General features: G+C 39.7%; 1 protein-coding gene across 6 annotated transcripts in view; it reads left to right on the top strand.

Annotated features, from left to right (window-relative positions):
• The window catches only part of LOC145516678 (uncharacterized), a 744,489-nt gene that overhangs the window by 577,693 nt on the left and 149,162 nt on the right, over window positions 1-17,634 (top strand). The window contains exon 3 of one of the 6 annotated variants that reach the window (XR_014061652.1): window positions 14,695-14,814. The exons of the other annotated variants lie outside the window; for them this stretch is intronic. The gene's annotated coding sequence lies outside the window, so the exon portion shown is untranslated. The remainder of the gene's footprint in view (window positions 1-14,694; window positions 14,815-17,634) is intronic. 6 annotated transcript variants of the gene reach the window in all.

Genomic DNA, 17,634 nt, shown 5'->3' with positions numbered 1-17,634 from the left:
CTCTTAAACTAGGATGCATTTTACAATTGATACAGTGTCATAATCTTTATTGAAAGTGCCCTTTGGGGAGATTTTATTAAAACATTCAAAATGATTACATCTTAAAATTGTTGGTGTCTTAGATTACATGAAATACTAAAGTTAGAATTCCTTGGAAAGTTTTGTTTTGGTAGTTCTAGGAACAGGGAGATAATGGGAAGTAAGCTTGGGCAAAGAACTCAGAAGTATTACAGATGAAAGTTTTATAAATGAACTTAAATGATACATGTTTGGTTCTCTTGACTCTTGTCAGTTTTTTTGAGTGGAGGGATTAACAGTACACTTTGTTTATTCAGTACAACACCTAATCTATTGTGAATATTTATTAACTACGTTGTCATAACACAAGTAGTCATTCATTATGAGGTAAGAGAGGAACCCAGCATTAAAATTCCAACTCACCACTTTTTACTGACCCATTCCATTAGCATTATTTTGCATTATCTTCTACAAGAATTCCCCTGTCATAAACCTAAATACTGAATTATGAAAATGCTGTTAAGTACTTCCAGCCTCAAGAATTTCTTATAGTAGTGATTCTAAAATGTAGTTACACATTAAAACCACCAAGGAAGCTTTTAGAAAATACTGATATACAAACTCCATCTCACACTAAGTTAAAGAAGGACATCTGGGAACAGGATATTAGCACTTTTTAAAAAGCCTCCCCAACAATAGAGAAAATCAACAAAACCCAGAAGTGGTTTTTCAGAAAAATTAACAAAATTGGCAAACCTTTAGCTATATTGACTAAGAGGAAAGAGACAAGACTCAAATAAAATCAGAAGTAAAAAATAGGGTACATTACTACCTATTTTACAGAAACATGAAGGCTTCTAAGAGAGTGCTATGAACAATTATATGTAAACAGATTGGGTAAGCTAGATGAAATAAACCAGTTCCTAGAAACATACAACTTTCCATGACTGAATCATGAAAAAAAAGTGGGAAATCTGAATAGAATTGAAACTGAAATTGAATAGAATTGAAATCTGAATAGAAACTCAGATTTTTGTATACTCATGTTCATAGCAGCGTTATTCACAAAAGCTGAAAGATGGAAGCAATACAAATGTCCATCAAATAATGAATGGATAAACAAAATATGATATATACATACCATGGAATGTTACTCAGCCTTAAAAAAAAAAAAGAAATTAAGGGAACTCTGACACAGGCTACAACATGGGTGAACCTTGAGGACATTATGCTAAGTAAGTAAGCCATGTAATTCCACTTAATTAAGGTGGATAAAACAGTCAAATTTATAGAGACAGAAAATAGAAAGGTGCTTGCCAGGAACTGGAATGAGGGAGAAAGGCCAGTTTGACTAGATTAAAAGGCTCTGAGGTCGGTGGTGATGGTAGCAAAACAGTGTGAATATAACGAATACTAGTGAATGGAACGGAGAAGGCAAAGGCACCCCACTCCAGTACTCTTGCCTGGAAAATCCCAGGAACGGCGGACCCTGATGGGCTGCCGTCTATGGGGTCGCACAGAGTTGGACACAACTGAAGGGACTTAGCAGCAGCAGCAGCAGCAGTGAATGGAACACACACCACTAGATTAAAATGGTAAATTTTATGTTATATTTGCCACAATGAAAAAAAACCTTAAGCCTTCCCAGCTGTTGCAGTAGAGCTAAGTTTGAGAATCATGGACTTGTACCAAAGGATGTTCATGCTCGTCCATGTCCGACTCTTTGCAACCCCATGGACTGTAGCCCACCAGGCTCCTCTGTCCATGGGATTCTCCAGACAAGAAGACTGGAGTGGGTTTCCCTTCTCTTCTCTAGGGAATCCTCTTGGCCCAGGGATCAAACCAGCATTTCTTGCATTGCAGGCAGATTTTTTATCACTGAGCCACCAGGGAAGCCCATACCAAAGGATAGTCTCAAATAATTCATATCATACTTGGCAGATTTTGACAACCCCTGTCAAATTTTTTCTAGGCATGCTCTTTGTTTGGTATAAGACATGTCCCCCCTCTCTCTTTCATGCCTTCTGTTTTCAATTTATTAATTTATCACCACTCCCTAAAAGACAATTTCCCTTGCCCTTGAAAAAAGTGAAAGCGTTAGTCACTCAGTCATGTCTGACTCTTTGAGACCCCGTGGACTGTACCCTGCCAGGTTCCTCTGTCCATGGAATTCTCCAGGCAAGAATACTGGAGTGGGTTGCCATTACCTTCTCCAGGGGATCTTCCCTACCCAGGGATCAAACCCAGGTCTCCCACATTGCAGGCAGATTCTTTACCATCTGAGCCACCCATAGACTGACTTTTATCTCAATTTTTTCTTTAATTCCTCATTGCTTCTTATAGGTAAATTTAAACAACTGCTTTTTTCCCAAAGAGTTCAAACTCGATGTTATAAAAATACTATTCCAGGAGGAACATTCCCCTTCATAATATTCACAGGAAAAGAAGGAAGAGAGAGAAAAGAAAGAGTATATGGAATAGAAAATAAGAAATAGCAAATAAATTGGAATTTCCAGTTCTAGTTAATGCTCCTTATTCAAATGTTTTTAAGTAATAATAGTGACAGTTGCCCTTGATCAGTTGCATATTAAGTGTCATTGACTAAGCAGCTGAGGAATATAATCTGTTTTAGTCCTAATTTTAAAAAATATTTGAGGTGACTATTTTTATCATCGTTTTCTTGATGTGAAAATAGACATAGATGAGTTTCCCTGGTGGCTCCGATGGTAAAGAATTTCCCTGCAATGCAGGAGATAAAGTTATATAACTTGCCAAATGTATATTGGGACTTGACTACACTTTCCGTGTTGGTGTGTCTGGCTCCAAAAGTTCATATTTTCACCCACTGTAATCTTCTTTGCCTCAAACTTGTGAGAGAGATACTAGTTTACTCAGGTGATCTTGCTACTCAGGAAAAACTTGGTGGAATCTTTCCTACTTTTTAAAGTTTATTTCAAAATAGATACCCTGGTATTGATGGGTTGACCATCTCTGGTCACTGAGGCCATCTTTGTTTATAACTAAAGTAAACATGGAGATTGTGTCATATGTGGCTTAAGAGAAAGGTCTTCAGAATTAGACTGCCTCAGTTTGAGTTCTAACATAATGTCTATATAGCATATAACAAGATGCTTAATCTCTCTCTTAGTCTCTGTATAACACAGAACAAGATGCTTAAGTTTCCTTTTGATGCGACCAAGTAATGATTGTACTTAACTCACAGAAGCATTGTGAGGATTAGGTGATGGAAACCCTGTAGAGCTCTCTGAATAGTCCTCAGAACATTAAACACTCTACAAGTAGCTATTATTAGTATCAATTTTTAAATATTGGCCCTGTTTTATGACTGTCATCTTTTTAGAGAAAGATTTGGAGTGCTTTTATCAATTTCTAGATTATGTTTTTCCATCGACCATCATGTCGTATCATCTGCCATCTACAATCTACCAACATCACTGATGTTATTTGTTAGGTGGAAAAACATAAGGTGAGCTCTTTTTTTCCATTTATTTTTCCATGAGGAGTTACATCCTAATTCTCCTGGAGGCTATTGTTGCGAAAAAACAACTCAGGTTATCCATGCCACCAAAATTGATCTCACAATTTCACGCAAAGTGATTTCACATAAGAAAAACTATTTTCCTAAAATATGTGCCTGAGCTATTGTAATCTTTGTGGTTGCAAAATGAAAGCTATTCTGTCCTTTTGCTCCACCCTTCAATATTTGCTCAGGTGCAATTTGATTTCCACGTGAACGGATTTGGAAACCTTACCAGGGACTTAAAGAGCAGTTGTCATTCCGGCTCTAGTAACTTCCTAACCAAAATCATATTCCCGAAAAATGGTCACATAAAGTACCTTTGGTAAATCTCTCCGTGTGTTTGTGCCTTATTATAAACCTTGTCGGCAATCTGCCTTGAAGCATGAGCACATTTTTAATCAAGCGGTAAAGCATTGAGAGTATAAAGGTCACCAGAGCTGAAGCTTCAGTGAACTGTTTTGTCCCTGTGGTCAAGGAGCTTGACTGGAGTTACTGCAGTCGCTCCAAAGTTCTGTTTCCTGTGCGCCTGACTGCACTTCCCAAGTGACAGCCAAGAACACACTTCAAGGAGATACTGTTGATTTACTTATACCAGGGCCCTTACTTCCAGATGGATAGGTTTTTCCTTAATGAAGGAAATGTTCGGAAAGTCTATGTGTACACCAAAGATATCTTTCTTTAAGGGCCATCTGAATAATAAAATGATAAGTAATATAATAGGGTAATGCACAGTTGACACCAGTAGAAGTAGATCTTATATTTACAAAATTCAGGAAGAAGGGCAATAGAAGTAGGTAAATTTCACGATGGAGCTTGGAACTCATGCCATTTAGCTTAGGGCCACTGTCATCAGATTCCTACTGGCCGCTTAAACATCAGTAACTCCTCCACAAAGACAATGGCAACTGAGCTTGAAGCAGTGCACAGGCAATTCTATGCCTATTTGTTTGTTGATTTATTCTTAAATCAACCATATGCATTCTCTCACACTGTAGTTGGCAATGTTTCACTGACTTTTTACAAGCCTGCATGTAATAGCACAAATAGGAATAAAGAATAAAGTCACCTAAATGTGCCCTTTCACTGGCTATAATCTGGGATGTGTCTAATAGGTGAAACAAAATCATTTTAAAAAAACACACATTCTAAAGTACATATCATTTTGTTTTTAAAATATAAGAAAATTATATTTTCATCTCTATCTGAGTGTATATATGTGCATATGTTTACATATATTTCTATGATATTTATCTCCACACCATGACCCCCAAATAAATATTTAGACAGAATTTACTGTTAGCAGATCAATAGGACATTTAAAGCAATCTGCAAGTTCAAAGGACAGTATAGGATTCTGCCAATTAAGATAATATTCAAAGTATAATCATGAGTCATCAGCGATCTACTGAGAGAATTGATGGTGATGTTTCTTGGAGGTAATGTGTACGTTTCTTGGAGGAATGTGATGTTTCTTGGTAATGATGAGCTCAGAGAGACAAATTAAGAAAGGAAAAAAAGAGCTAGGGGAGGCTGGATGCTACACATTATTTAATCATCACATTTCTATTATGATTGAGTATCTTGGGGTCCAAAGGCTTGGTAGTATGCTGACTTTTATAGGAAAAATAGAAGAAAGGAGTTTTGGATTCAGTATCTTGAACTCATATCTAATTCCGAAAAATTGTAGAGTAGATCCCACTAATAACTTCTATTCATGTCTTCTCTGGGCCTTTAGGACATTCTTCCCAGTAGAGCCTGGTTTCCCCACTCCCATCTTTTCTGAGTGCTATGTTCAAGGTTATTCAACTGTCTTGTCCTGTACGACTCCTAGGAACCAGTGTTCTTCATCGTTGCACACTCAGGTTTTTCTGCCTTTCACAGAACTGAGCACATCTCACTGTCTTCTACTTTCCTTTCCTATTATATTTCATTTCCTTATGCTTTTAAGATTGTCCAGACTCATGAGTATCTCTTCCATTTTCTTTGCCTCTCCGTGGACTCAAGCTTTTTTCACAGCACAGACAAGAAATCATTCCATGAGGACCCACCCCCACCTCTCTCCCAACCTTACAAGAAGCACACAGCTACATCTTGTTCAGTAATACTTTTTTAAATGTAGGGCCTGAGATCATTATTACTTTTTGCCAGTGACCTGGCCATATACCCTGATGGCTCATCAGGTAAAGAATCTGCCTGCAATGCAGGAGACACAGGAAACACAGGTTTGATTCCTGGGTCGGGAAGATCCCCTGGAGAAGGAAAATGGCAACCCACTCTAGTATCTTTGCCTGAAAATTCCCATGGACAGAGGAGCCTGGTGGGCTACAGTCCATGCGGTCGCAAAGAGTCAGACACGACTGAGTGATTGAGCACGCACAGCCATATGATGAAAGGTTTTATAACTGGTAATGATGAAGTTTTTTTCTCCGATGACAATTTTTAGGTTAACGCCACAAAATTGAAGTACTTTTGTTTTTACAGCTGGAAGGAATCTTAGTGACTCTTTAGTCCCACACCATCATTTAATAAAAGCAGTACCCTGAAGCCCAGAGAAGCAAAGCGTCTCATCTCTGTGGGGCAGTAACAAACGTCAGGCAGCCTCTTCCCACCACTCCATCAAGCCTCTCTGAACCTGGCAGCCAGCTGATGAGCCCTGTGCTGAATCACTGGGGAGGAATAGTAGAGTTCCCTGTTCTTATCCATGTTTGACCACTATATGGTGATAACTATGGGGAAGTCACTCCAACTCTCCATGTCTCATTCTTTGCATTTGAAAAAATGCATAAAACTTGCATTTCTTGCCAGTCCATTTAGAGAGAGAAATGCACGCACGCGCACACACACACACACACAAAGAAGTCCTTTCAAAACAAGTAGAACTTTTGAAGGCATCATTTAGAAATTGAGTTTTCCTCAACTAGCAATAGCATGATCAAGAGAGGAAATAAATTGCCTTCAGTCTTGAAAGCATCAAGAAGACTCTATCTCGTATCCGCCAAGAGCATCATTTAATTACCTACAGTGATACCAACTCCGTGGACCACCTATCCCAATTAAGCAGCAGCACATGCTAATTATCATTAGACTTAATTGGTTTCCCAATTCAGCAACTTCCCTGATCAAGTCTGTCCCAGTTAAGTGGTGTTTATTGAACCATCTGAATCTGGCTTAAAAGAAACAAAAGAAAATTTCTCATCTCCAGTTCAGCAAATATAACCTACTCTCAAGTAGGTTATACTCTCCAGTCACACTAGCCAGTTTCTAATTAAATTTGCAAAGCATACGCTGAGGTTGGGTCCAATGTGCATATCTTCTCCAATTAGTAAAATCTTCTCCAATTTCAGTAAAATCAAGTAAAATTAAGCAAAACATTCCAAACAACAATCAGTAAATGTGTGAAAATTAGCAAATATTTACTGACATTTCCCCTTCTTGTACACATTTTTGGACCAATATGCTATGATTATGTCATACTTTCAGATTTTCCAAACTTGAAATGTGCTTTTTCAGCAATAACACTTATTCTGAAGAGTAGGTAAGCATAAAGAAAGATGAAAGTTACGCTAGTGGGCTCAACCTTCCCAGAGAAAGTTATATGCATGAGAGTTCCTTTGCTTTAATTCCGTCAGTAAACTAGATGAATGTAAAATCTGGTACTTGAGAACTGCTCAGGACAAGGGGAGATGTTGGCTGAATGGGGCTCCTAAACTATACAGGTTTTGGAACATCAGAGCTGAGTGTACCTTGGAAGTAGAAGCCCCTCCTTCCAGAAAGCTGGGCATTTGGGGTGACAAATAGTATAAGCACACGTGCTCTGTGCTCAGTCACTCAGTCATGTCTGATTTTGTGTGACCTCATGGACTGTAGCCTGCCAGGCTCCTCTTTCCATGGGATTTTCCAGGCAAGAATACTGGAGTGGGCTGCCACTTCCTACTCCAGGGGATCTTCTGGAACCCCAGGGGTCAAAGCCACATCTCTTGTGTCCCCTGCATTGGCAGATGGATTCATTACCAGTAGCGCCACCTGGGAAGCCAAGCGCACATGCTGGTGTGCAAATAATTGTTACAAGTTTGCTGGTGTGCAAATAATTGTTACAAATCTGCTCAGTGACAGCTTGAATAGGCTCTGGGGACTCAAGAAAACAGATGAGCGTTTCTGAGCCCTTCCTTGAGGAGCTCTAGAATCCTCACCTTAGACTCTTCCTGCCAGTGTGAAAGCACAGCATCAAAAAGAGAAGATGACTCCAAGGCTCCCATTTTGCTCAGATTCCTCCAAGAAAAAGATGAAGAGGGTAGGTGGGAAGAGCTAGCAGAATCAGGCTATGTCCAGGAGCCACATTTCTTCCCAGGGCAGTAAAACTGTTCATTATTTCTCTGAGAAAGAGTCCAGAGGTCAGGGTGGTCTAGCTGGAGGTGCGGCTGGAGATGAGAGCAGAGGCTGCTCCTGGTGGCTGTGGCATAGGCAGTGGACTCACCCAGCAGAGAGAGGTGGACGCTGTGCCCTGGTCTTGCCAGTTTTTGGTCAGCCTACTGGGTAGGCAAGGATTTGAGATCCACAGTGATACTGTCAAAAGACCAGTGACGCATTGAGTGGGAGAGAAGGGAGACAGGATGCTGGCAGAGGGACATGGGCACATGGAGAGAGCTGCTTGGGATGGAGCAACTGAACAGTTTCTCTGACCTGTGTGGTCCCATCTCAGATGGCCTGGGGATGGTCCACCCAGGAATTCAAGGCTAATCAGCAAGAATGTCTAACCCTGTCAAGTTAGGGATTGTCTGGAAGATACATTCTCGGGATCAAAGAAAGGGTCCCAGAAATTGCCCATTTTTGGCATTCTAATGATGCTGCATCAAAGGAGTTTCTTATGCCACCAATAGAGGATAACAACAAAAACAACAATAATAATAATAGAGAATAATAGTCTTGCTTAATCTCAGTTTTCTTTGGACTAGCTTAAAAAACTTCAAACTTGGGCTCAGGGTTCCAAAAAGAGAACAACATATGTAACAAAATGCTTTAGCTTTTCTCAAGGAACTGGCCCACATTTAGATTATAGTAGAGCTCTTTATTGGCAACATCAAACTGCAGAGAGTAACCTAAATTTGGCCACCAGATGCAGAGTCAACTCATTGGAAAAGACCCTGATGCTGTGAAGACGGATGTGAGTTTGAGCAAACTCTGGGAGATAGTGAAGGACAGGGAAGCTGGGCATGCTGCAGTTTATGGTGTTGCAAAGAGTTGGACACGACTTAGCGACTATACAACAACAACAAACCTAAATTTCTAGGACTCTATTTAACTAATTAAAATCAGTAATATATGAAATCACCTCAGATACAATTCTGTGTGTCTGCTCATAATTGAATTAAACTATTCTGGCCTAAAGCAAAATGGTAAGGTGGAATTATTAAAGGTAGAGCTGGAAGGAAATTTAGAAATTCACAAGCACGTTCTTTACATTTAAGGAAACAAAACTTTAACCATTTAAAGGATTTGGCCAAAGAAGAGCCAGATTTCCCAATTATTATCTAGTGTGCTGTGTCTGTTAATCATGGTGGAAACCTCTTATAAACTTGCACTATGATTCCGGTCCTTCCTTCCTTACCAGAATTGGGAAAGATCTGGAACCAGTTACTCATTGCTGTGCTTTATGAAAAGCCTCGCCTCAGATTTGATCAGACAGCAATAGGTCCTGATACTTTGACCTGTTTAGCTGCCACTGGTTACTTCTCAGAGGAAATGGAGGTGGGGTGGCTCATTTCTGGATCCCATCAGGTAGATGGGGATGAGTAGAGGAATCATGGGCTATTTCACTTCTTGGGGAACCATTCCAGCACTTGTCAGTAAGTATATGATGAAGGTTCAACTGTTTGTTAAGAAGAGTGAAAATAAAAAGCCTCTGAACATCAATGCTTGTTTCTTATTCTTAAACTAGTTAATTAACAATGGAAGATTAAAAGCTATAAAGATCTGTCAAAAAGTAGTACTAATTACAATTATTTATGCAGACTACTAAACTATTGGCCTGAAATGTCATGGAACAACACATATGTGTTGTTAAATTAAATATGTGTCAGGTTAACTTTGTTGTAAATTATATTTCACGCATTTCCTGTCATCAGCAATTATAGAACACCTGCTATACACAAGATTTCAATTTTTTTTTCTTTTTCCATTGATCTCCAACTTTCCTGTTTTAGCTTTTCCCTGTTTTTCTTCTTGTCCCTGGCAATCACGAGATAGCTCTGTGGTAGTGGACTTTATTGGTTGACAACTGGAGCTATGCTCTACTTTTGCTAAAGAAACCAAATTTTGTTCTACCCACATTTTTTCCCATGCATCATGTCCTTGAAGGAAGGACAGCTCTAGCTCCAATAAATTTTGATTTGTGTAAATCATTTGTGATAATTTAATTTCCTTTATCAATGAGCTATTTAGAAAGGGCCTTATGACCCAGCTCTGGCTAATGAAGTATGAGGGAGAGCTTTAGAGAAATGTTTCTTAGCTCTTAAAAAAGTGTCCGGAAAAAAGTATGAGTTTTTCTTACCATATTTTGACTTCTGGCATTGACATATAAAAAGGGGATGCCTAAAAGCTATAGCAGCCTTCTCAAGATCAGGAGGCTCAACATGCCCTGAGAAAAAAAGTTGTGAGATGGAAAGAATCTGTGTCCTCTGAAATAATTTTGAGTTACTGAATTATCTGTTACTAGAGCCACCCTACCTGGGATCACGTGACAATTTTCTTCTTATTATTTAAGCCACTTTGGATTAGATTTCCTGTTACTTGTTGCTAAGTGCATTTTCAAACATAGTAGTGAACTGGTTAAGTGAAAAGATTTTGGAATCAGGCAAACACAGGTTTGAGGGTTTGCTCTACCACTTACTGTCTTTGCAACTCTCTGTTTTTTATCCATAAAGCAGAAAATTAATAATAGTGTGTTGTAAGCACAATATTCATCAGAGAAAGTCTGTTAATAGTTAAATAGTAGTTCTGGGTGGTATCCAAAATTAACAAAGTAAAAAAAAGATTTTAGAAGAAACACCAGAAACAGTATTAAGAGCTATAAGGTATGCAGCTCTGATCTAGATTATTTTTTAAAATTCCAAATTCACCTTCTCACAACATTGAATCAGAAGCATTGAGAAGCTTCCCAAAACTACACCAGAGTTCTGAATGTGTGTAGGTCTGACACACAGAAAAATAGTCATCGAAGGAAATTTTTATTGTGTATCTTTTAGCATGCAGAGGAGCCTGGCGGGCTACAGTCTGTGGGGTCACAAAAGCCAGACGTGACTGAGCGACTAACCCTTTCACACTCACATGTCCTCCAGGTTATACAAAAAATAAATAAGACACCTAAACAAAAGTGAACTTTGAGACAATAAAGCTTATAGAACTCTACTTTAAAACATAAATCAGTTATACTTATTAAGAGGCACAAATTTATTTCAAAATTCAAAAAGATCTTACTGTCAAATTGCTAATGTCCTTGTCATCTAAGGTATTTGTTAGTAGATACAAATGTGTGAGTGATGCAGCATACTTATCTCCTCACCTCCTATTAAAAATAAAATAAGTCAAATTACACATGGGACAAAATAAAAACTGGACAAAATAGAAGACACACACATTAAAATATTACTGTAGCTAATCAAAACCTTAGACTACCCTACTAGTCTTTAGATTATATTCTGAAAGTATCTTAGTTTCTCAGAGTATCATATTTATATTTTTATTTTTAAAATTTTTATTAGAATATAGTTGCTTTATAGTATTATGTTAGCTTCTACTGTACAGCAAAGTGAATCAGCTATATGTATACATATATCCCCTCTTTTTTGGAGTTCCTTCCCACTTAGGTAATCACAGAGCATTGAGTAGAGTTTCCTGGCCTATGTAGTAGTAGGTCTCATTAGTTATCTCTATTTTATACATAGTATCAACAGTATATATATGTCAATCCCAGTCTCTCAATTCATGCCACCCCCTGCCTTGGTATACATTTGTGTCTGTTCTTCTGCTTTTGTAAAAAGATCACTATACCAATTTTTTTCAGATTCTACATATATGCATTAACATAGGATATTTGTTTTTCTCTTTCTGATTTACTTCGCTCAAAGTATTAAATTTAAATGACAAATCTTTTTGAAATGGAATATTCAGACTCAAGAAATAGTATTTTGAGATGATTTTATTTGAATTCCATTCCACATGAACTCCTAACATACTGATTTGCAAAGAAATCTGATAAAGCTTTTCAGAATACTGCTCAAGAGAAGCAGAGGTAGAGAAATTGAGTTATGTTACACTCAGCAGGACCGCTTTTGCTGCTGGTCATTGTCTGTTTGAAAGTTTTCTACCAGTTAGGTATGACTTCACATATTAATGCCTAAGGGAAAAGATTTGTGTTTTTTACCAATTTTGTTATCGTCAGTCATTCAGTCACGTCTGACTCTGCAGCCTCATGAACTGCAGCGCGCCAGGCTTCCCTGTCCTTCACCATCTCCTGGAGTTGGCTCAAACTCATGTTCATTGAGTCCATGACGCCACCCAGCCATCTCATCCTCTGTCACCCCTTTCTCCTCCTGCCCTCAGTCTTTCCCAGCATCATACACAGAATTAACACTGACACTCTTCCTCCTTATTTTTGCTTCTTCAAATCTTTCCCTTAAAAGATACCTTCTGTAGTAGACATGTATGTTCAAAGATGCAACGTGATTGAAAGTGATTTGAAGTGAAGTAGCCAAGGAATGGTGAAGGAAGAAGGCCAGCTATAAGAGTAAATTAGGGTGGGTAAATATCCGAGAGGAATAATTGATAATTAGGTCAGAGTGCTTATCCAAAAATGGAGTGGAAAGAAATGCTGTAAGAAAGGGGGATCCATTCAGCAAATAATGAATGATTACTATGTGCCAGGCAGTATACTGCATGTTGGGGACACATATGTTCTTTCAAAACTCTCAGTAAAGTTTACCATTTGACGACACACCACACCTGTATGTGGCTGATGTTGATTTCCAAGGCAAAGAACAAAAAAATGAAAACAATGATTATTTTTCAAAGTTGTTTAAAATATTTACGTTGGTTATCCCCCAGAGAGAATCTTACATTTTGATGCATTTTGTTTTATTCTTAATGAAGAGTGTATGGTTGAAGGAGCATCTCTACTAGCAGTTGCTAAAAAAGAACCTCCTTCTGGGATCTTCCAGAGACCCCTGGCAGAGGACCATTCTGGGCTGATTTACAGAGTGGCAGTTGGGTTTTCTTTCCCACACCTGGAGGAGCTCAGCAAACAGCCGCTCACAGGTGTCACCCAAGTTTGGCGGAGGCTGGCTCCAGCGAGTCTAGCCAGGCTCTGGCTTAACTGTTCGCAGCTCTGGAGGGGCCTGCCTCCCGTGAACTGGGGCTTGAGTGCCTGGATGTGGGTGGCTGAGGGTATGTAACACTCCCTCTTATAACTCTCCAGTCCCTTTCGGCATCTAAATAGTAGTCAAGCACTTAAAATAACATTAAGACACGTTTCACCTTGTCCTGCCAGTCAAAGGGAGAAGGAAAAAAAAAAAATTGAAACCCGGCATTTCAGAACCCCAAGGGCTTGCCGATTTGTTAGGTTTAGTGGCTCAGAGGATTAAAAAGGCAGAAATATTAGGAAGGATGAAGAAAGAGCCAGCATGCCCATTGAAGCAAATCTAACGGGCTGCTGGGGCCCAGAAGAAAAGGGTCCACTACCTGAGCCAATCTTATTTATTATTCTTGCTTCACAATTAAAAAAAAAATTTTTTTTAACTAATAATAATTTCCTAGACATTTTTCTTTTTTTGCTATGCTAGTCACATTTCCCAAATCCTTTATCAACGCTGCTCTGCATATGAATGGGCTGTAATTGAACTGTCACATTCATGAAGGTCAGTAACCTTTCATTAGGAAGAATGTGTCTTTCTTGATAAATTATAAAGTCCCTGAGGATTTGAAAGCACATGAAAAAAAAAAATCTCTCTCTACTATACCTTGAAAAACAAAATACAGATTTTTCTTTGTTATTTTGTAGGGGTGTGGGAGAGAGCGACTGCTTGTTTCTGTTTAATTTGCTTTATGTGTTTTTTTTTTTTCCTTTGAGCAAGGGGTGGGGAATCTTCTTCACACTCTTATCAACCCTGGCTTGTTTTTCTGTCAGCAGCATGATGCAAAATTGTCTAATGTAATCTTCTCCCAAGTCCTTCTTAAAAGCAAAACGGAAAACTTGAGCTTCTTCTCTAAAGAAATTTTAGCCATTCTGTCTGCTATTTTAAAGAAATGTAATCATGGATATTTTCCTTTCTCATAATACACTTCAGCATTTGCTATGGAAAAGACCAAAGTCATCGTGTGCAAATGAAGCCCCACCAGAGTTATGCATATTCTGCTAATCCTATCTAATGATTTAAGTGGTAATTAACACAGACAAGCACTGAGCCATCCCACCTTTGTGTTCAAGATGGCAGACCCCAGAGTGCTTCAAGTCCTGCCAGGGATGTCTGCTTCTGCTTCCATGTAATTTGATTTGAGACTCCTCTGGGAATTTTTAACCAAAGCTTCAGACTTACTCAACCAGCACTAACTCCCTGCTCCCCTTTAGTTCAACTGATATTTGGTCAAAAACTACAAGTTAGGTATGCCTTTTAATGTGCACCCATGTTCTAAGTGGAAAGCATGGGAGGTAGGTGTCAATTTTCAACACAGCTTCTTTATTTGGCTCTATCAATTTTAAGTTAAACTCAAAAGATTCTTCTAGCATCCTTGATATTGAACAGCACTTGAAACATTTAACATGCAATTTGAAAAACAACGGTGCATAGACTAAGGCCCCCAAGGGACTCACTCAACCCACTCTATGGTTTCTGCCTTATTGATAGTCTTCATGCTTATCTGATACACTTAGGACTTCAAGTCCTCACTATTCAAACATGTGGACAAGCATTGATATAAAACATAGTCTGCAATAGAAATTTTAAACAAAGAAAGACGGAAGTCGATTTAGCATAAGATGATTCCACTCTCAAAGAATGTTATCATCATTTGTAATTCTGTATGGTTGGCATGGTGGCTATATCAAAATAACTTTCTGTCTAAAAAACCCAACTATTTCCCCACAGTATTAATTAAGTTCCAGCTAAGAAAATAACCTATGTCAGATAATTCAAGAAGAGGAATGTAATAGTGGAAAATGTTTTCAGTGTTCTTAGAAGAGCCGAAGGAGCAACTAGGGAAGGAAGGTGAGTAGCAAGTGTAGTGAGTAACTAACTACCACCCGTAGGGCTGGAGGAACCATGAAGAGGGGTGGTGTCACTGGGACCTGAGTGCTGGCTGCAGCTGCCCACACATGTGAATTGGGATATTGCAACTGAGATCCATGAGTGCTCTTATAAAATATCACTTCAAAGAAATCAAACTAATTATTCAACCAAGTATGTCAGATCTTGAATCCAAAGGGTTCAGTTGGTGGGAGCTGAAATTGTAGCACGTCTGTCTGGTGGGGGCTGGCAACATGCAGGGAGGAACTGACTAGTGGGAGCTGAAGCCACTGAGAAGATACAGAGAAGACCTGACATGGCAGAGAGAAATAAGGGAATAACCTAAGGCCTTCTTCCCTCTGATCTTCCAATCTCCTGCTAGGGCCTCCTCCTGTTAGGACTTACCTGGAAACAACTTGGCCAAGAGGTCTGGAAATGCTGATGCAGGGGTCAGCCCCAGAAATACAGAAAAAAGAGCATGGAAGGCATTTGAGACCAGAGAGACAAATGAGCTGCAGTGAGTTCTGATCAGAACATCCGACTGGGGCAGATGCTAGTGTTAGGTCCCTAAAATAGGTTACATAGGTGGGAGAATAACAGCATGTAATTATGATGTTAAAATAGACAATAAGTTAATTCATTTTAGTGGTCAACCAGCACGCTTCCTGAGAGATTTCTCAAGAAGTTTCTTTTTTAAAAAGAGAATTTTCATAAAGGATACCCACTTTGGCAGTTAATGGCCAAAACTAACCAGCCCTGGTATCAACATGGGCTCCAGGGTGGCCTTTCCCAGGGTAGCCTTGATAATTCCTGTGAGTTTAGCTGGTGCTCAGTGCAGTTGCCAGGCCATGTGCTTACAGATGCTGAGAATCATGCCTGTATTTCTAAAACGTGGTTTCCAAACAGAACTATTTTCTAACAAGTGTATCAAAATTTACATCCAAATAGTTTTTCTTCTTTAAATTCCTTTGGCAAATTGAAACATTAACAAACAAACAAAACTCTTCCCAATAATGTATATGGAAGGATAGAATATTCTTGGATGAGATAAGAGTCTATTTGAGATGGCTTTATTCTTTTTGTTTTTAAAGAAATTCTTAATTATGAGATTTTGTGTTGTTCAGCTTTGTTGTTTTTTGTTTTGTTTTGGCCAGGGACTTCCTACCCAGTATTCTGGGTTACTTCTCCTTGCACAGATGAGGAAGGATTTATATGACAGACTAAAGGCGCAAGAATGTGTGGCACAAGAGGCTTTGAATAAGCTCAGAATTTCTAAGCCCTTGGAGAAGGTCTTTACTTGCTTGACCTTATGGGTTGTTTTTACTTGCTTGATCTTGTAGGTTAATGTGGCCCTTACTCTGACAGTGGTTTCAAACTGGAATTCTAGAAGTTCCTGGAAAGTAAAAAGGGTAAAAAGGAATGAGAGGCAGAGGTGAGCAAGGGATGAGGGGTGACTGTGCCTTCCACTCCCATCTCAGTCACAGTGGCGTCGCTAATTAGAGTGTGGACACCATGCTTGACTTCCTTAACTGTTCTTCCCATTTTCTCTTGGTCTTTCATTCCACGCTGTGAGAAACTGATTCTAGTTCCTGATAAATCCTCCAGCCAATCACATAATTTCAAAGTCCTTTCATGAATTGGTTGGGGACCTCAGGTAGAAGCCAATCAGCGGATGCCCTTCTCTGCAGTATGTGAACCTGGGTGGCTCACTGAGACCAAAGGGAAAGAAATTAATCCCACATCAGGAGAGAAATTCTTTCTCTCACCAGCTGTGAACAAGGAGAAGTTGTAGCCTGGGTCTATAGTAGCCAACTCACGACTCTGGGATTAAATAACTCTGACATTGTTAGGGTGGAGAGAAGGGATGAACTGGATGCTTTACCAAATTAGTAAACAACTGACTCAACTAACCCTAAGGGTTTCCCTGGTGGCTCAGATGGTAAATCTGCCTGCAGTGCAGGAGACCCGGGTTCGATCCTCGGGTTGGGAAGATCTCTCGGAGAAGGGAATAGCAACTCACTCTAGTATTCTTGCCTGGAGAATCCCATGGACAGAGGAGCCTGGTGGGCTATAGTCCATGGGGTAGCAAAGAGTCAGACACGACTGAGTGACTAACACAAGCCTAAAGCTCACTGTGACATTTGGAAGCCTTCTTACATAGGTAATAATGTCCTTGTCATTTAAGCCTGTCTGTTGAGTTGGATCTTCAGTTACCTACAGCAGGGGCTTCCTGGTGGCTCAGACGGTAAAGACTCCACCTGCAATGCAGGAGACCCAGGTTTGATCCCCGCTGCTGCTGCTGCTGCTGCTGTTAAGTCGCTTCAGTCGTGTCCGACTCTGTGCGACCCCATAGACCTGAGCATGGCCTTATTCCGTGGCTGAGTGTTAGGGACCCACCAGCCAGGGGCCTCAGTAGGTTTAATCATTTTTGGAATGTTTCTCCGGGGCAAGGGATCATTTTTCTTTTTACCGGACTCTCATGACCTCATCATGGAAGCCCCTACAACTCCAGCCATCCAAGAATGAAACAGAGTTAGCCACAACAAAAGCATAGAAACAGGAAGGAGTGAAGGTTACGATCCAGGAGAGAAACCGCTTTGCAGTTTCTTCTTGAGTGGTGCCGTGACTTTGTCATCTGGCAGTAGTTTCAGAACGGCTCCCAACAGGCTACCCTCTCCAGTATTCCTGCCTGGAAAATTCTATGGACAGAGGAGCTTGGAATTGCAAAGAATCAGACACTCCTGAAGCAACTGAGCACACACACAGCAGGAACCACTATGACTGATACATTGCCTCTTCAAA

The sequence above is a fragment of the Giraffa tippelskirchi genome, chromosome 8, assembly GCF_054371585.1.
Source record: "Giraffa tippelskirchi isolate mGirTip1 chromosome 8, T2T-mGirTip1v1.2.pri, whole genome shotgun sequence".
In the NCBI taxonomy this organism is placed as follows: Eukaryota; Metazoa; Chordata; class Mammalia; order Artiodactyla; family Giraffidae; genus Giraffa; species Giraffa tippelskirchi.
The sequence above is the reverse complement of the archived record's forward strand: the minus strand, read 5'-3'. Positions and strand labels throughout refer to the sequence as shown.